Raw genomic sequence first — 21,201 nt, forward strand, 5'->3', positions numbered from 1 at the left:
TGAAGCGTGACAGAGATGGTTGTTCGAAATATACGAAAACTTGAGCTTTCAGGGATACGGAATCACACAGTCATAGATAGTAAAAATACATGTTATGAAAACCTGAAAAACATTGCCATACTTATACTTACACTGAATCCCTACGACTTTTGGACTCTGGCTCTCGGTACCCTCCAATTCGCATAGACGAAGCACCCTGTATAAAACAAGCTATTTTAGTATAACACACAGTTCATTGCACCTCATCCATTTTGTTTTATTGCTAACTGCGCAAGAAACTGCATTGTACTCCGAACTTCACGGTCGAACAGAGGACCTACCGCGAACACCGATGTTCGTATATTGCGGGCAGCTTTCTCTATCACTTTAATTACGCCTTCATTGGAGTAAAAGAGAAAGATGCCCGCAATTTGCGAACGTCGGTGTTCACGGTAGGCCTTCGGCAATAATTCATTCACACGAAATTACACCTTATAGCTATTATAAATAAGGTTTAAAATTGAATGAGGTTAGACTAAAGGGGTGTGTCGGCAAGTCAGACTAGTTTGAGATTGTAAAGATTTCGTAATAATCATCCTTTGCAAAGTAGATGCTTTAAGGACAGCCTTGTTTAGGAAGCAAGTGCTCATTTATGAAGTTTATTTATATCTGTCACATGGAAGTGTACAACGAATTGTGCTAAAATATCATCACAATCAGTAATTTAGATTATCAATTTAACTTATCTCGCTCAGCGTACCTTATTTATCTTCTTAATAATATAAGATCAATGTCAAGACCGTCTATCAGGGAAGACCGTTACTTGCTCTTCTAACTCTTACATATATTCTACTTACAGGATCAGTAGAGCAGAAGTAGCGAAGCTCTTTCTTTCTTACTGTGTCTAAGTGACTGATCTGATTGTATCTATATATATACGACACGTAATGTATGACAAGTTTACTTTACCATTAAATCTGGAGTTTCATATCATTCATATCAATTATGTTGAACTTCACTGGCACAACATTGTTTTTATCTCACTTGGCGGATAAAATTACAGTCAACGCCACAATCAGAAAATAATCGCACTAATTGCACCAATGAAATATAACTACAATTACAGAGGATATATTTCAGTTCAGTGCGGTGTATTTGATTATTTATGATTTATGAAGTAATGAAGTAAAAGAGGTGTGTCTGCATTGGAAGTGGATATCCGTGATTACTGTCTTGTTTATAACAAGTAACAAATTTTTTATGCATCCAATTCTTGTTTTTTATTTTATTTATTGTTGTGCAGAGCAAAGAAACAGCAGAAACTGCGTAAAGACGAAATTAATGCGTCAATGCATTCTCTCCCCATCATCCTAACGTAAAAACTTACGAAACGGTTTAGTACATTTCGAATCTAAAGTAAATTTAAAATACCAAGGTACGGTTCGCACGAGAATCGTAATGATTGAACCCCACATAAACGTGCCATAGCGGCGAGCAAGTTTCAAGTATGCGTTGTAAACTTGAAGCACCTAATTTTAGGAAATCAGGGGGCGTTGACCTTTCTAAATCATAATAATCTGTTGTAATAGAAAAATCCATGAACTCTCACAGGTCGATGACTGTACCTAAAGTTCTTTTTTGACAATTTATGGTTGCGCCATCATACTTGACGTAGCGTTTGGCATGCAGATTTAGCGTAGGATTATAACCTGTACCTAAAATATTCTGTTGTTTGTTTTTTTTTGTTCCTCATTGCTATTGCAGTCCAAAGACACAAAATAACGATAAAAAAACTTATTTTTTTGCCCTCAAACGTCTGTGCATGGAAATCCAGTAGAAGACTTTATACATTTTTAATTTTATTCTTAAATAGAATCATTTTAACTGAGGAAAAAAGGCTTGTAACAATGGTAACCCTAAAAATACCCAAAATCTAAAAAAAAACATCAGCGTAATGAGAAAAGCTGATTAGCCCGGATAAGCCTGCTAAAATTAGGTCGCGAAGGCACTGCATGCCGTAAAACCTACGCAGCTGACCTTTCGCTTGTACTGGCAGACTTAACGTACCCTTGACAACCCACGGGCGTCAGCTACGTCATATAGAATAACAACATAATGTTTAGGTCTACTTAAGAAAAAGATAGGGCTCAGTTCGCGGCGTTTGGACCTGCGGCTCTTCAGGACACCCAAAAATCTACCGCTCAAATCAGTGGCTCTTTGACATTCGCGCGTGGCTCTTTTCTTGAAAAGGTTGCCGAGCCCTGCTGTCCTAAGATATTGTTACTGAACTCTTGAGAGCGAACGTAGATGCACTAACGCCATCTGATGATTGTTTTATTTTACTTACTTTTTCTTTGAACAATAATACTGTAGTGTGCATTAATATTTTCAATGAATTGTATTTTATAATTGTTGTTGTGCTTGTTTTTGCTTGTATGTAAATTTCATGTTGACGTTGACGCGTAAAAGTGTCCTTGTTGAATAAATGTTCAAGTTGAATTTGACAGAATTAAATTTTGACATAATTGTATAGATTGTAAGCAATAAGTTTGATCTATACTTAAACCTCATATTTAATATAGAGTTAGACGTGCCGTTCGCCTGCGCCCGTGACTCCCGTGAGGAACAAAAGTACAAAACATATGCAATGCGACGAAATTAAAAACACGTTTTAAGATTCCTGGCAACATACCAAACATAACCTACGTAATTTGGTCGGGTTATTTGTTACCCATCATAAACCATACTACAATTCATGGTGGGGAATAAAAAATGCGAGACTGTGACAAGGACAAACAATAATAGCGCTTTCTCTGCTACTCCTACTGAAAGTTCCATAAGAGCATCTCGTTCGGTCCCTTCCCCATTTCATCTTTATATTATTGTACCTCTATGGATCTATATATTCTATATTATTCTATAAGCTACTGTTCTAGAAACCCTGAATTCCAAATATTGTTTGTTATTATAAATTAACTGCAAACTTAGCAAGTATTCATAGAACTGAGCGAAGTTACTTACATGCTGAGATAGCGTGGATCTATTAATAGCCACAGAACTGCCGTTATAGCAACATTTTGGTTGATCGCTTCTCTAATTATCATTAGAAGAGGAAATAAACAATTAATAGGTAGGTATATAATACGTAGTTTTCCTCCATACTGACTAGGATGGACTAATTATGTTGTACAATTGTACTTTGTTTTTCTATGATGCTAAACGTCATCTTCCTCGCGTTGTCCCGGAATTTTGCCACGGCTCCTTGGATGGGGTCCACTTGGTCACTAATCCTTAGAATTGGCGTAGGCACTAGTATTTACGAACTGCCATCTGACCTTCCAACCCAGAGGGTAGGCCTTATTGGGATTAGTCCGGTTTCCTCACGATGTTTTCCTTTACCGAAAAGCGTGAATATCAAATGATATTTCTTACATAAGTCTCGAAAAACTCATTGGTACGAGCCGGGGTTTGAACTGCGACCTCCGGATTGCAAGTCACACGCTCTTACCGCTAGGCCACCCGCGCTTCTGACGTAACTGCTAAAGGTTTTTAGCTTCTAATCTAATTGAAACTGTTTAAGTAAATTGCACATGCATCATATTGTTCATTTGCCCCATCAGCATTTAGTTCATATGAATGTTTCGTAATTAGTCAATAAGTACTCCTTTTCATTCACTAATTATTAATGTTCGCTATTCTATATATAAAATAAATCAATCTCAAGAAATCGTCTTTCATGTTCCATATTACTATCAAGATACCCATAAAGTAAATGTTAGAGTCAGACTACACAGAAGCGTTTTCAATAGGTTTATTAGAGTTATATAGATGAAACGAATAATTCGGCCGAATATTCGGTTCGGTAAAATCAGAACCGAGCATTCGGCCGAATAGTCGTTTCCGGCAAAGTCCATATTCGGCCCACCTCTATATTAGATTCATCGTCAAAGCACATGCGTAATTCGTTCTGTTCATGACATCATGACTGTGTTGCCGCTCTGGAGGATATAGGACAGGACAGTATATGTATGATATGGAAGGTAGAGTTAAGGAGCAGAAACTCCATTATACCAAAAAGTGTCTGACAAAAAAACTATAAATAGGTGGCGCTACAATACTTGAGAAAAAAATCAAATCATAGACAGCGCACTTCACTTCGTCAATAACGCCTAGGTTCTTTGCTACTCTAGCGCTACTCTGGAGAGATTTGGAACCAGGGATCGGAAACCGGTATTTTTTCTATGGGAACGAAAACGGTATTTTTTCGTTCTTTGTTAATTATTTCATTTCTAATTGGGCAATCTAATAATAGTAATAATACGACGTCGTTATCTAAAAACACAACCGAGTCCTATATTTGGAGTACTTATAAAATAAACCGAAATATATGTTTATTTCAAAGTTTTTCCAAAAAACCGGTTCCGATCCCTGTTTGGAACTATTATTTTATAGCTGACAGCTGGACACTTTTGCAATAGTTCTGCCTATGGAGATTCTATTCCCTGCCTCCTTCCATAGTATATGGGACACTAATTAAGTATGTAATTATCTAAGAGTTGACAGCTGTCAAATAGTATGAAGTTGTCATCCTATAAGTTCCCAGTTTTCCCGCGCCGTCACTAGCATTTCCTCCATCACAGAGCGAATACATAGAGAATAGTAATTTACTTACAAAACTAAGCATAAGTAACCGGTTTCCAGCACGCTCCAACGAAATTAAGATCTATAGATACCGCAGAGTACTCTCTAATGTTCATAAATAACGTCTACGGTCATTAATTAACTTTTTTGACAAGCCATTAAGCACATTACTGCTCACCGCAGCATTGGACACGAATTCGCCATTTGATGTAATTTTAAAATGTATACATACATTCAGAGCACGTTTGGCCAACATAACGCGTGTGAATCCAAATTAAAAATAAACGTAACTTTTTTTTAAATGGCATCAACCACAGATACTCGTACAGAGCCAGACTGTTTATCGGCTCTGATTACATATACATATAGTATGGCAAACCCAATATGTCAGTAAATAAAAACAAAAAATATATATTAATCCCTTTCTTTTGGGTGCTAGCCCTAGCGTAAGACAAAGACAGTATAATTCTCTATGTCTATGTTTGAAATGAGACATGTCATCACTCATCAGAGCCGAATAATAAATAAATGAATAATAGAGAACATTATTACACAAATTGACTAAGTCCCACAGTAAACTCAATAAGGCTTCTGTTGCAGGTACTTAGACAACGATATATATATAATATACATATTTAAATCCAAAAAAAGACTAAATTAATATCGAATAAATAAATCGGTCGAGTGATAGAGAGGCAAATAGAGGAAACCTCGCTTTTCTATGGCCATATACATATCTCTCAGATCTGAATTTATCAGCGCCAACACATAAAAATACTGAATTCCGCAGGAGCAATTTTTAGATATAATTTAGTAATATTTTAGTTTAAGTTTACTTATAGTTTTTACTATTAATTCTAATCATTGTAACTATTACCGAAATAAATGTTTATTTCATTTGAAGTAAGTCAAAAAAGACTGTATTCACAGCGAAGTGAAGTCCCCAATTATATTAAAATGAAATATGTTTTATTGACAAGTACAAAACACCCGGTGGTTGTACTACAAAACACTTCATATGAACGGTGGACATTTGGCAAACACGGTCCGTTGAATTGGGGTGCTCCCTGAGGGACCCACTCCAACGAAATTAAATAGGTAATAGTTTTCTTTTTTGCGTAGTCGTTGTAGCGATATTTTCAAGCAAAAAGTCATATTTTTATGAATATCACAGTTTCTGTACTTTCTGCCCGTGACTTTAAAATGATAAATTTAAAATTTATGTCTTTCCTCGGGCCTCGATCTCCATTTTAAATTTCATCTAAATCGTTTCAGCGGTTTAAGCGTGAAGACTGTCTGAAAGTTGCCATTATAATATTATATGTCGGTATATGTATATAGAAGGGATGACTTTTATATACCGGGATAGCGGCACTTCCATAAACTGTCACTGACAAAGTCTGCCGAGACAGCTTGATCTGTCTCTTTTAGTCGAGCTTTCTACCCGGATAAGATAAAAAAAAATGTTGTACATATTTCAGTTGGCTATAAAAATTAACGTACCAAATCCATCATAAAAACATCAAAAAAATATTAAAATCACTCACGCACATACTTTATCTTGGTAAGACAAGTGGCTACTGTACAATACAATCTGTAAAATGTGTTTCATCGTATACTTTTGGCGCAGACATTAGCTGAGCCACTTTCCCTTTCAATTAGTTTGTAAGCATTATTGTGTACTTTTATTATGTACCTATGTTTAAACTTTTTGAATAAACGTCTTTATTATTATTATAACTGCTTGCTTGCTTATAGGTATGTAAATTCCATGTTGACGTGTAAAAGTGCCCTTGTGGCCTATTTGCTGAATAAATGTTGAAGTTGAAGAAGTTGAAGTTGACACGATCTATACATATTTTAGGATCTGAGTTCGTAAATTGCGGGCATCTTTCTGTGTCACTATAATTACGCCTTAATTGGAGTAAAAGAGAAAGATGGTTTTTATCTATGGCGCAAATGTGTAAAAAGTTTCGATGTGTTAGTAATTAAAATATGTAATATGTTGTTTATGGGCCGTTCATCTTAATTAAAATTACTTTGATTCTGATTACGAAACATCTTATAAGGAATTTTTGTTATTACGGGAACCGTTATTTTCCTGTTACGAAGAAATAGTAGCTAAATCTGTAGCATACTTGCTACACGCAAAAAAAATTGCCGTGGACTTTAAATTGCCATTTCTTCCGAAGAACTAGAGAATGGTTCAAGCTCTTCATGCGTCTATTCGAGCTACGAGCTCCTGTATGAATATGATGGTCGTTCTTGTCTACGTGACAATGTGATAACTGATAAAACGGTATCCGTCACTAATCACGCGGTGTTAAAAAGTGACGGTTATTTTACCACGTGAATAAAACCATCCATAATTCGCCCGATGGAATGTCATCATATCAAAACTGTACGTCCGACCACTACCTGGGTCGAATATTGTAAACCGGAAAAGAATGAGGAAGGATACCCGATAAAAAAATCTTACTAATATTTTCTCAGAAGACGACAAAGATTGGCTTTGTCTTTTCGCTCACTCGTCAATCTTAATATCATTCATTTCACGTCGAACTAAACACTCCTCATTTTAAATTCGAAAATTCCTCATAAATTCGGAACCCCCGTGACCTCAGACACGTGTAGAGTTCGTTGATCTAGCTTTTCTAGACCTTGCGGGTTTAAATGGATAAGAAACTTGTTTTAATATTACCTTGAGAGGCTGAAATTAATAGAGAAACCTGTAGACGAGTTCAACCGTTATATTTATAATTCTAAGAAAACGAGGATTAGAATTCGCTTTGGAATTGGGTACATCATCAAATCATCATAAACATAACTCTTAAGAGCCTGGCTCTTGTCGATGGAGTAACCGCCATTCTGTTCTTCTCTCTGCCACTGTTTCGAGCTCCTGATAAGTCACTACGTTGATTTTCTCCTTGGCTTGGTCCAAGAATGCAGGTCTCGGTCTTCCCCTGCCTCTTTTTTGCCATTCTTCCTTCTATTATTGACTTTATATAAGTATCGTCACGTATCAGGTGCCCCAACATGTTTCATTCAATTAGGTACATATCTAAATAAATCAATATGAAAGGACATTCATACACAAGTTTACCGAGTCCCACAGAAAGCTCAAGCAGGCTTGTGTTTGTGGGTACTCAGACAACGATATATATAATATGTAAATCATTAAATACATAGAAAACACCAATGATTCCGAAACAAATATTTGTGTTCATCACACAAATAAATGCCCTTACCGGGATTCGAAGTTTAGAACCCAACACATCGTCTTCATAGGCAGGGTCACTACCCACTACGCTAGACCGGTCGTCGAATCTACTCATTTATTATTTCAAAATCTGTGGAATACCAACCATAAAACTACATTCGATCCAGAATTAACTCGAATATCTTTGTTTAGACGTCACTATTATTTAAATGAGACGCTTCAAAGGCAATACTCTCAAAAATAGAGAGAATTAACTCACACATAACAAAGGACATTGGTTTTGATACTTAACTATTTTCAAACCAAGCAAGTCGATGGAATTTTTCAAATTATAGATAACCCGCCACTACTAGGCGTTGTAAATGCTCTGCAAATCTCATTATTTATATCTCCACTAAATCATATTCAAGATTACTCGTTTTACTATAAATTCGGGAACCCGTCTACCCCCAGGCACGTGTAGAGTTCACTGATCTAGCTTTTATTCTAGACCCTAAAATGTTATTTATAACGCTCAGCGACCTTATCGCCTTAGATTAACCAATAAATTGTGATCTCCAAGTAAAACTTATCTTAAGATAAAGATGATTATATTACTTGAATGGAATACCAAGATTAAAACTAGTTTAATGACATAGGCGGTCATATCGCTTATAAACAAGTAAGTAGGGCTAAGATGGTCGGCTGTTTATCATTTGTCACAATACCTGTCACGTTCTAACAAGTACGTAAGTGCGAAAGTGACGGGAATAGTGACAAGCGATAAAAATAGAACCATGCTGCCACTGCAGGTAAACTTAAAACCGAAAAAGAACAATTCATAGAAAAAAGAACAACAAAGTCACAGGTCACAGATACATTTACAATAATGTGAAATAAACATAAATAAAACTACAACACAAAATAAAAAGGCAAATATTAAGAGTTACATAGGATTAAAAAAAAATGTATATAGAGATCAAATTATACTAAATACGAGTACGTAACAAACACAAAGTGTTTTGCGAACTAGACCTGCGTACGCAGAAGGTACACGGGTGGAAAATTAAACTAGGGACCCTACCCATACCCTGTCGACCCACACCCGTGTAGGCAAAGTTACTGCCGGCACTTTGACTTTTAACAAGCTTTTATACTCCGTGTTAACTATTAAGAGACGTTGTAAGTGGGTTTGCTTAGGACTTATGAAGTACTATGCATATGTATATTCTTCATGTCTGTAGGGTGTAATAAATTGGGGTAAAATAATGTAGCAAAATGATTCTTACACAATTTTTTTTGTTCAATCATAAATATATAAGCTTTGGTAATCATATCATCATCTTCCTAGAGCATAGTCCCGGCTTTTTTGCCATGCCTATGGGAGCTTGGGGACCGTAGGATAAATTCTTTGCTATTTTTTGGTTACCTATTTAAGTCAACATCTAATAAATCTTCGTATGTTAAGTTCTAAGTACTATGGATTTTCATTGGATTCCAATATTTTTTTCCAATGGCTTTATGATTTTTATTATTTTAAGCTCTAACTACTAAAAGTATTTATTTACTAATGAATATCATGAATATACCTACTAATCTTAATCTAACTTATCGTTCACTAGCGACCAACTTCCATTTTGTTACTTTTGTCCTGTCCGAATTTACGTAACCATTTTTGTGTTTCCTATTATTACATGAAACAAGGAAAATAAGCAAAAACCTTGTCCCATTGCTCTAGTTTCTGGGATAGTTAATTATATACCTAATCGACAATAACACTTTCGTATTTCTTCCTTAAAATATCTTCTTTGCACGCATTACGTATAAATGCTTTGTTACTCGTCTTAGTTCCCACTTTCCCGATAGTTATAATAAAAGATATATCAAGTAAATAAATAATGGCAGTATCACTAGCCTGAAAGGAAAATGTTAGACGAAGAAATTTAACGTGGTCAAACCCACTGAGTTACTCTGCTGAGTAGAAACATTTTTGTCTACGTTGTAATATCAGTAAGACTCCTCGAAGCAATATGTCGAGCTAGCTTGTAGATGAGGATGACTTGATCAGCTTTGGAAGGTCTGCGCGATGTAAAGCTCGTCGTACGAACAGCAAAACTCTTAATTGACCATCGGTGGACCTTATATCTTCGCGATAAGGTTTAAAAATTGTCAGCAGTGTAGATTATGGTACAGCCATCGCTAAAGCTAAAAGCCTTCGATTTTTTCATATCACATTTTCATCTCCAAAGGCCCCGCGGCGGATTTACCTGTTCCTAAACCAACATAATAAAAGGCTTATGTCCCACGTAGCTCACATAAAGTTCAGCTCTATGGTGTGCCGTGATAAGTTGCCCGGGCATTTTTCATTTCCATGCGCTGAAATGATTACCCCGAGGGCGGAGATTACACGATCAGTCACCAATTCACCATATATTGAAGCGGACAATGTGCTCAAAAATATCTGAACATGCACTTTAGCGTCTCGACAATAGAGGCTTTTTTTCAGATATTGTGAACACTTAAGCGTTTCGATATATATGATAGCGACTGTAAGTACGTTACCTACCTGGGTAACCAGTTAAGTTTGGCCTAGAGGACGTGTCAAATGTGTGTGGTGGGAGACCAGAATTGTCTGTAATGAGTTTGGTAGGCGATGGTTATGACCTTCGCAAGGTAAAACAAACATAGATTTTTGGGGAGTACTAAAATTAAAATCAGTAAACGATAATACATTTCTATTTCCTTTTAGATCTTGTTGATTATTGACTTTTCAATATGCTTTTGCCATATTTCCAAATACTAATAATCTCTCGGGGTAGTATTTGCATATTTTGAATACAACCAAATTATGGCTACCTCATTAATCATGTTTTTCGAAGCTGGATGATAAAGAAAATTATGATATTCAATATCATTATCAAGAACTGGATACTCCATAGCAAAAACAATAACATCCTCATTACTACAAGATATGTCTATTAAGCCATTATCTAACCATTTTCAAGCAAAAGCTAGCTAATTCTCATTTGTCAATAAGACGGTTCTGCCATGAGGATGTGAATAGAAATCGACTTTATCGACAATCGGCAATGGTACTGTTTACCTGAAAACGATTATTAAATTTTTATCTCGCACTCATAGACGGTTAACAATTATCAACATAAGTAACATTTTGTGTTGTGGCAGAAATAGAAATATGTACAATCATGTAACATCTCTAATTGTGGAAAGCTATGAATCCTATTAGACTAATTAGACAGTTGTTAATATTTTGAAAAATATTAAAAAAGTTGTTTTTTCGATTAATCTGTAGTGTTATGGTTGATAGTCATCACTAGAGAAAATATCTATTAAAATGCTTCTGAATCCTCTTAGACGAGTCGCTCCAAAAAGAATCTCATTATACCTGCGCAAACGCATGTTTGGTGCCTGTTTTGTTAAAGGATCAGGCAGTGATTCGATTATGCATTTCCATTTCCCACATTCCTATAATCGCTACATTAATTAATTTCCTTTTCATTTACTCTTATCATGGTAGCTTTTACTTGTTGGTTATACATATACGAGACTGTTTGGGGTTTGTGTTTGACATTTCTTATTTATTCATCATAACCTTTTAACCTTCATCAAAATTAAGGCTGTATTGTAAGACTATGATTTCCAATTACTGCTTTTGCGATGATCTAAATCAGACGGTACAAATTTTGAATGTCCTTTCACAAAATTAACGGGAAACCGCACATCTCGAGACACTCGACGGATGCATAGGTACTTAATATCTTAAATTGCTTAAGGCATCTACAGACCTTGTAAGAAATGTCACGCGATTTGAAGAATTTGCTGGTTAAGTAGGAGCAACGAATATAAAATAATTGCAAATCGCAAGCGATTATTGGTGATGTTTGCAGAGACCATTACGATTTAGGATATCTACCTCCGTCTTTGCACCACATAAAAACACTTGCATAAGTCCGCAGTCGACCACAGTGTAACATACATTCCCGTGTTATAAGTTCGCGAAATGGCGGCGAGATGAATCGGTATTTAGGTCAGCTGGCGAGTGGAGGTTTTTACCCCGCACTCCCGAACACTAACGCTACACGACCTATTATGGCTAGGTCATAGTTTTAACAACTTTTAGGTCTATTTCGTTTGATTTAAGCTGTATCTCTGTATCAAAGATGCTAAAATGATAGTTCGATTTGCCAATTTAATTGCATTTTGTACCAATTTTGTTCTGAAGACTGCGAGATGAGTTTGTCAAGAACCAATAAAAAGAAACCTCGCACATCTTTGGTGGAAACGCAGTCTAATAGTTGGACAAAAATTTGGACAATCGAACTGTAATTTTAGTAGGTATCTGGAATATAACAAGGTTTAGTTCGAGTTTCGTCATTTTCGTCAGCTTTTGTGCATCCCACAGGTCCCGCTATTCGACTCGCTCATGTACAGGAGGGATTTGGGACAATATTTCTAATCTTTATGATGTGTGAAGTCCTGGGGAAGTCGGTAACCGAAAGATGAAATAAACAGAAGTAGATCCATTGGCAACATTTAAAAAATACACGAGTTGAGCTAAGTTCAAATACATGACGATCTGTTTACCACTCCACGTGTAACGCCAAAGACCGTTCTAGCTCGAAGATTTAGACAATTCTCTCAAAACCAACTGTACAAATATCATTTAATTTGTTTTTACTTTTTTAACAGAATTTCCATCAGCGTCTTCTTTTTATTTCGTGTCTGCAGCGAAACGTTTAGTTCTGCTTATAATTAAACAAAAATTTAGGTTACCTACGCTCTCTATTCACTAAGTATTGGTCATTATAATGGTTCATTCAGCCTTCTAGATAACTTCTAAAACATGTTTCATAGGAGTATTTTCGAACCTTTTTTTCGAATGACTTTACCAGGATTTCTATCAGTGTTATTTATTTACTTCGAGTCTTCATCGAAACATAGTTTCCGCTTATAAACAAACAAACATTCAGGTAGCCTATGCTCTTTATTTACTATTTGTTTTGATACTTTTTTGGTAATTCAGCCTTTTTAGTAACTTCTAAAACACGTTTCAGAGAAGTATTTTCAAATTATTTTTTCGAATGTCTTTACCAGGATTTCTATCAGTGTTATCTATGTATTTTGAGTCTTTATCGAAACATAGTTTCCGCTTATAAACAAACAAACATTCAGGTAGCCTGACGCTCTTTATTTACTAAGTATTTGTTATGATACTTTTTTGGTTAATTCTGCCTTCTAAATAACTTCTAAAACACGTTTCAGGGAAGTAATTTCAAATCTTTTTTTCGAATGTCTGTACTAGGATTTCTATCACTGTTATCTATTTATTTCGAGTCTTCATCGAAATATGTTTCGATGAAGACTCGAAATAAATAGATAACACTGATAGAAATCCTTATAAACAATTATAAACAAACAAACATTCAGGTATCCTACGCTCGCTATTTACCAAGTATTCTGTATTGGTCATTCTGCCCACTTGCCCGGTGTATTTGCGGCGGCAGCTTGTCACCTCGCCAACGTTATTATTAGACCGTTGTCAACCGTGGTTGCGTAAGGATATCATATTCGTTTCTATATATTTACGCGTCAACGCATTAGGTCATAAATTGATAATCCAATTTGTTTCATTAGGAAGCCAAAAGAAATCGCGATTCTAATGTTATCCGGCTCGAAGGACCAGGCTAGTGAGTTGAAATATTTTCTGTGTAAACTACTACCTTGGCAGAAGTGAAGTAGTTTCATACCTTGGTCAACAATCTACTATTGCCACACGGGTTAATAGAAAGGGAAGGAGTATCTCCTTTGAAGATAAAGGTTCAGTTCATCCCGAATATTCGGCGTTATAGCCTTTGCTTTGAATATGTTAACAAGAGAGAAATTAACCTAATTGCTATTTATAACAAAGTTAAAATTAATTAAAAAAATACCGATATAGGTAAATTTACTTTTGATAGAGGTATAAATACTATTCACGTTTCAATTCTAGAATTTATGTAGAGACTAGTCAAAGATCAAAATAAGTCTCACACCAAGATAAACAAATCATAACATTTTACAAAACGTAAACACGCGTCAGCATGTCGGCAACTGACGTCAACGCAAGAAAATCAATATAATATTGTTAGGAAAGAGTAACGACGAAAAAGAATTGCTTACAAATATAATGTTTTATTCATTGTAAAAATAATATTTAAAAGGTGTCGTAGAATTATTTCAACAGACTTCAGCATGAAGCTCTAAATATATATATTCATGGAGTTTATAAATAAATACCGACTTTCTCCTGTAAAACTGTTAAAATCGAATCTGGTAGGTATGTAAATGTTGGTAGGTATTTTTTAAGTACGGTTTGCTATAAAAATCAAAATGTTTTAGCTATGTCAGCTATCAGTTTAAACTGTCAAAAGTGTAAAAATCCTTCTGAGAGCTTAAATGGATTTTCCTTTGTCGTCATATATGTTTGCAAAAAACTGACAGTTTATTTTGATGGTCATGCATGACTCGTACAGGCGTCGTTTTTTTTTCGTATATATAATCTATCAAGGCTTTTGTTTCGATTTTGCGTATTATCAATGTGATAAAATAAGAAACAGCCACTGTCTATATCGCACTGTCACGTTGACAACTACCATCATATCCGTTTAACTCAGAGTCATTATGTCCACATTTTTTCATCAAATTGCTTGTTCAACAGCATCTTACTTAAGAAGCGAGTATTCAGGTCTGTATACGGCAATGGTCGAGAAGACAACCCAAGAGACACCTCATTAGAGTCGGCGTCTAGTCAACTGCTTGGTGCAATGTTTTCTATGGCGCTGAGTAGACGACCCGACGCTCAAAAGATGTTTTTGTGGAGCTTCTCTAAGTAGCTCTGGTGATGATGTATATGTCCATGGATGACAATATCGCCCGTGCATACTCTCCTGTCTCCAATATTTGTCAATCGCTTTTAGCTGTTAAATTATTCAGTGTATATTGATACATTAGAGAGAGAGAGAGAGAGAGAGAGAGAGAGAGTTTAGGCCAGCGTGGGGTCTAATAGCAAAACCTCTTTCGTGAAGAAGTTCAGTATTTTTGTGGTAAAGTTTATTTTTTAAATATTTGGTTATGTTTTTTATCTTTCTTTAGAAACGACGCCAATGTAAATATAACAACGGACAGCAATAAATTATGTAAGCATCATATTTTATGTAAGCTTCAAGCAAAACCTACTTGTTTCCTGAACACTGTAAAAAACAAATGTTGATAAACATTTTACATTCAAATATTCACGATCTAAGTTTTGTTTTTCTTTGTTATGTCCCCAGGGGTCATTCACCTCTACGAAGGTTAGGTTTCTGACCAGAATAATCTACAATACGAGGGTTGACACTGTTGACAGACGTATATGGTTATTTAAGAGGTTTTTGCAGCGGTCTCCACAGAGATTGCTATTTAGATTATATTATTTATGTAGAGATAGAAGGTAGAGTATTGTAGAGTTGTTTGTTTATATGTTAAACTGTGGTTACATTTGGATTTTATAGATGATATGTGTTGGGTGTTCATAATAGTCGATTTTTGTATTGTAATTTGATCATACTTATACCTAATCAATTTTGCAAAGAGGACCTCATATATGGATATGATTTAGTTAAATTCTCTTCAACGCATAGTGGCCAAAAACGATTGCGTAAAGAATTGTAAATTTATCCGATATATCTTTTATATCTGCATATTCTGGAGGCCAACTTGCAACAATTAGCACTCCACGCGCGTGTAAACCAAAAATAATCACTGCTTGTCATTCAACGCAAGTTATTTTGTTATTCTCTAGACCAGTGGTGGGCAAAGTACCTACGGCCCGCGGATCAGCTCCGGCCCGCCGCAGGTCCTTCGAAATAATTTGTGTATGACCCGCGAAACAATAAAAATGCATTTTTGCTGCAATTCTGACCCTCCTCTGAAATGTCTTAAACATTCTGGCCCGCCATGAAATAAGCTTGCTCACCACTGCTCTAGACGATATCAATGTAAAATCGGGAAGTTAATAAAATTGATTAACATTGTAATTGATCGATTTCTGCGATCTAATACATTTGCTATTATTATCATCAATCAGGCAATCAGGAAAAAATGCCGTCTTTCACCGTCACATTCCTAATGGTAATTACATTTTTATACCAGTATATGGTGCGTGCGGTACGCATGAGAGGTTACATGCAACGCTCATGACCTGATGTGACGTCACCCGTCCGCCATGTCGTTGCGCTGTCTGGTGCGCCGGCGCTGCCCCCCGCGCCCCTCCCCGTCTGCCGTGAGCGGCTGACCTTGTCGCTCCGTCCTGCTCCCACTCGCCACGCTAGAACGAGACGAGAACCGGTATCAAACAAACAAGTTGCGGGAAAGGTCTTTTCTCTTTACACTTTAAAATTGTTTTTTCGCGTTTTGATTCTGTGATAATGACCTTGTGGAGATAAGTTTTTGCGCTATTGTTTACTGATTCGAGTGTGAGCTACTATGGAAACTGCGTTTAACGACCACGTTGCTATGTTAGATACACAAGTTTGCTTTAATAATGTCTAGTTATACTTACTACAACTATGTTGCTAGGGTCCGTGTATGGTTAGCTGTGTTCGACTTTCACTAAGCAGAGACCACAAGTAGATATTGGGATGTACCTTCATACGTTGTTTTCCAAAACATAAGACCAGTCTTTGCCTCTTAATGATATTCTGTACTCATGTTGTATCATACGCAAATTCTTATTAGATTGACTAATTTAAATGTCGATTATACTCGGATTATTAGGTCGGCAAGGTGTTCCGTGACCGTGACGTGACTTGACTATCGACTTTTTACGTCCAAATATATATTGAGATTATTATTATTTATTGTAACGAAAATTTTAGATTATCCAACTAGAATCCCATAAGAACGTCAGTATATTCAAATTTTCCAATCTATGCCGTTCTTCTATAACGACTATAACTCTATCAATAAGATACATCTTAACTAACTTGAAATAAATATGCCTATCATAAAAATGCATAATGTTAAACCCCTCCTTTTGATAATCGACAAAATGATAACGATAAAGTATCTCTTCTCTGATAACCTCAATGGCAGCCAAAAAAACCCCAATTTATTCTTAAACGTCTGTCAAATCTAACAAGCGAATAAAACAATCCGTCATCTTGGAATTTGTGTTAACAGAAAGTATTTTTTTACACAAATATTGTTGTCGTCAGACCAAGATAACTCTCAATGACAAAGTCATTATATCCCATTATATATCATCATGTCAAAAATACTTCTTAACTTAAACGACATCAAACTTTTATGGATAAGAAGTTAAACTTTAGCCATCCTCAATAATAGAATATACTTGAATTTCGAACTTTCTCTAATTCCAAGTTCAAATCTCAATTAGAATTTCTGCTCATAACACCTGGTAACACGGATTAAGTCAAGATTGTCAAGCTACACACTTCCTTATATCGCCATTTACACCTTACGCAAAAGTACTTACAAGGGTCCTTGCCCTGAGGGGAGTCAGCTGGTCGGGCGACGACCCAGGGCCCAGGGATCCTCTTGGGGCCGAGTTCCCGTCACGACGGCCGAGTCGAAGTTTTAGCTCACCCAATATATCTTGACCTCGAAGTCTGTAAAGAAAATAATAGTAATATTTGTTTGCTTCTCAAGTAAAATATACATAAAAGCATATGATGTTCCAACTGTATCAACCACTATTCTTTTTGTAAATAAGTATTCGTTCTTATTTATGGTCAAATTGTTCATCCTGTCCAAGCAAATTTAAGGAGCTGCAGGAATCTGTTTTTGGTTTGGAAAATACAGGGGTATCGGCACCGAGTACAATTTTATTCCATTCGGTGTCGAGACCCTTGGTCCGTGGGGCCCTGGCGCTCTGAGTCTCTTCAAAGATCTGTCTAAGAGACTCGGAGATGCCACAGGAGATCAAAGAGCTGGCAGCTTCCTCGCTCAACGCATCAGTCTAACGATCCAGCGAGGAAATGCTGCCAGCGTCTTCGGTACTATGCGGCAGGGGCCATTTTTAGATTTATTTTAGTTTTATTTTAGATTTAATTTAGTAATATTTTAGTTTTAATTTATATTGTGTTTTTATAATGAATAAAATATTCCTTTTTTAGTTTTGGATTAGTGTTTGGTTTCGGGATTTTAGGACAGGAACCACATAAAATACGAGTAGTACACTATAAATTATCGAGGTATCAAACCCAAGTATACCTGTCTCGATCGGTGAGATACACTGGACACTGGTTAAGCCTTAGACTCAACGAGATGGTAAATGTCACAGGGCGCGAAGGGCGTTCAACTGAAAATGATTTTGTTGCGAGTTTTATGACGATCTTCAGAAATTGCCGATTTGACGGATAATTTATTAGGTCGTAAATTTGGCTGGATAAATTGTGATTGCTCAGCTGCTTCATTATAATATATAAATATAACATAGCAATTGTTATATAGAAGAGCAATTTTTGTTGTTGTGAACCAAAAATATTATAAATGGCAAATACGAAATCTTGCAGTACGATTTATAGTCCAATACTATCTTGTAAAAAGCTAGTATCAAATGAATATACATAGTTATTTTGTTTCGTTATTGATAGGTTCCAAATAGATTTCATACTAATAAAGAGTTCTCCCATTTACCTATCTAAATGCGTTTATATGATATCTGACAGTTACTTGAAGGTTACGAATAACCTATCATGTCAAATCAGAACAGAAACTCTCATTTGTTCACTGCCCATACTTCTTTTACTGTATACATACCTACTTTAATCTTAACTATGACTTTAAATCAGCTCCAAAATCATCTACATCAACTTTCTTTTTCGCAATTCTCGTCACCAAATTTGAATTTGGAATTCGCGTTTTAAATTTAACGACCCATTTTGTGCTCGAGCCTGAGTGATCTGTAAAATTTGCGCACGATGTAGGCCGTAAAATTCAGTGCTTCAGGCGCAAACGTTAAATTTTGAATTTCCATAACTTTACTGCTAGATTTCAGCAAAAGCAGTGGGTTACGAGCATGATTTTCACCTGCTGTTAGTAAGACGGGACGGGAATATGTAAAGATTGCCATGCGAGATAAATATAAGGGCGCCCGCACGCGGGTACCATTGTAGGTAAAATCCGTCGCACGCGTCCGCGCCAGTTAGCGGTGCTCATTACTATTATTTTACAATACATATGGTGCTACTTTACCGCACTAGTGCGAAAATTAGCATATTACGGTACTGTGTCGAACATTTAAAGGGACATATGTACTGTACAACATTGTACGATACATGTGCGAATAGGTAATTCGCAACTCGTGTCGATTTAAAACACTCCCTTCGGTCGTGTTTTAATTTATCGCCACTCGTTTCGAATTTCCTATTTTTCGCACTTGTGTCGTAATGTACTATTGTTGATCCGCTCACCCGCTGTGTGGCACTACGGACACCGAGAATTAATAAATATTATTAATGATTATACATATACCTACTTTATTCCTGGAAAACTGCAGAGTTCTTATTTATCAATTACCTACTAACCACTCACTGAGTCATCTGTAATAATGCGGCACCATAATATTTATCCGTCCACAAAGAATTAAAATTATATTCTACATTTTATAAGTATGTGGTTTCTGGTTTCCTAGCAACTGCTTATTACCAATTATCCTTATAATTTTAAATTACCTTTATCTTAAACGTTTTGTTTTATGTTCTTCGTAGGTATATTGAAGAAATCTACAACGCTAATGTAATTTCTATATTTATCATGTTTTCAGAAAAGTATACCCAATAATTTGTCATTGTATTTGAGTTTTAAAATGGTTTACACGGCTCAAATTGCATTAGGGCGTTGCACTGCAAGAATTAAAACGATGAATTTGTCCTCTGTGAACTTGCCAGCGACCTTTTTTACGAATACTGGTATAAATGACAAGCTTATATTGTTGGTCATGAGCTGAAGTGAACGAACTTGCATTATATTTTACGATCTGCTTTAAAAGTTTGGTGGCTATGATGTCTTTCGATCAAAATAAATAATGGCGGACTAGCGGTGGTGCCCAGAAACATTTTTTTTCTATATATTTGCTACTTTGGCCAACAAATACAGCAAAGAGATTGCGTGGCAGTAGAAGAAACAAAACAATTGGTAATTAGTGGGTAAAGGAAATAATATTTCTAATATATGGAAATGATCGGCGACTAAATGTGCCATGTCTGACGGACATATGTAGAGATAACATAATCTGTTATGCTGTTAATCAAATCGGCTTGCAAAAGAATTTATTTTCGGAAGGTCAATTGAAGGCGGACATAATTCAGATTAAGACACGATACGATGAAGACGATGAGAATACGATGAAAATTAATTTAACAAGCTTAGATTATCTTTATATTCTCTTCGCCGTTTTTTAATTAATCCGAACAGGTTATTTAATTTAAACGCACAATAAATTGAACGTATCCTTCTTTGAAGATAGGTAAATGAACTCACGTGTGCGTCTAAAGGGCGTTAAATCACAAACAGGTAATGTTTGCCTCGTCTACCGAACCGTCTAATTCCAGCCTCTACCACGCGTCTCACTCTGACGTCTTGAAGCACTACTACTTCATAAATTCGATTTACATCGACTACTTCTTATCCGTCAACTTTAAAATTACTTCAGCGAGCAAGCGGTGGAAACTAAGCGTTCTGTTCTTTAGCTTATAATATTGTAGTAAAAGGCTCCCCTGCTGATTTAAGATGCGTGGTTTCTGCCATGTTTTTGTGATGTATAAAATGTTGATTCCCTGTTTCTATGCTGGGGTTATCTGCGTTGAAATCATTTTCCTGGGTTTGATTGTCATAGTAAACATGTTTTCAGGCTTGGGAAAACCCTGTTTAACCTTGTCAGTAATTTGATTACTGACAAGTCACGAAAGTAACAAACGCCGATAGTTTCTCCGAAAAAAATACTTATGTTTACAAGACCAATGGATATTAATCAATTATGTAAGTGTATCGGAATTATTATTCGCAATGTGTCTAAAACAACATGTAGGTATGTTCACAGTTTTGACCTTATCTTTATTTTGAATCTAAGTTTTATTTTATATATAATCTATATTGCATAAGAGGGTGTGACAAAGGTTGATATACCTTGTGTCCCGGATAGCTGGAATTACATATTCTCCCAACGCAATAATTTTGCCCTGCGAACTGTTCTGGGCTCTCCAGGGCTGACGTCAAAGCACATACGCATTATACACCTTCCCCCATTATCCAATCCTCATTATTTTGAAGTGCGTGCCTCCCCTCGCACGAGAGCTCTTGACACTAATCCGCTGCATTTT

The 21,201-nt window shown here is 36.1% G+C and overlaps 1 protein-coding gene and 1 long non-coding RNA gene across 2 annotated transcripts in view; one reads left to right on the forward strand and one right to left on the reverse strand.

Annotated features, from left to right (window-relative positions):
- Window positions 1-21,201, forward strand: part of LOC133526484 (ski oncogene) — a 90,189-nt gene that overhangs the window by 16,940 nt on the left and 52,048 nt on the right. The window lies entirely within an intron of this gene.
- LOC133526485 (uncharacterized) lies at window positions 17,194-18,404 on the reverse strand. Its single transcript, XR_009800733.1, has 2 exons — window positions 18,092-18,404; window positions 17,194-17,487 (listed from the first exon to the last, which is right to left on the reverse strand). It is a non-coding gene; the product is annotated as an uncharacterized LOC133526485 (long non-coding RNA).

Source organism: Cydia pomonella, chromosome 16, assembly GCF_033807575.1.
Source record: "Cydia pomonella isolate Wapato2018A chromosome 16, ilCydPomo1, whole genome shotgun sequence".
NCBI lineage: Eukaryota > Metazoa > Arthropoda > Insecta > Lepidoptera > Tortricidae > Cydia > Cydia pomonella.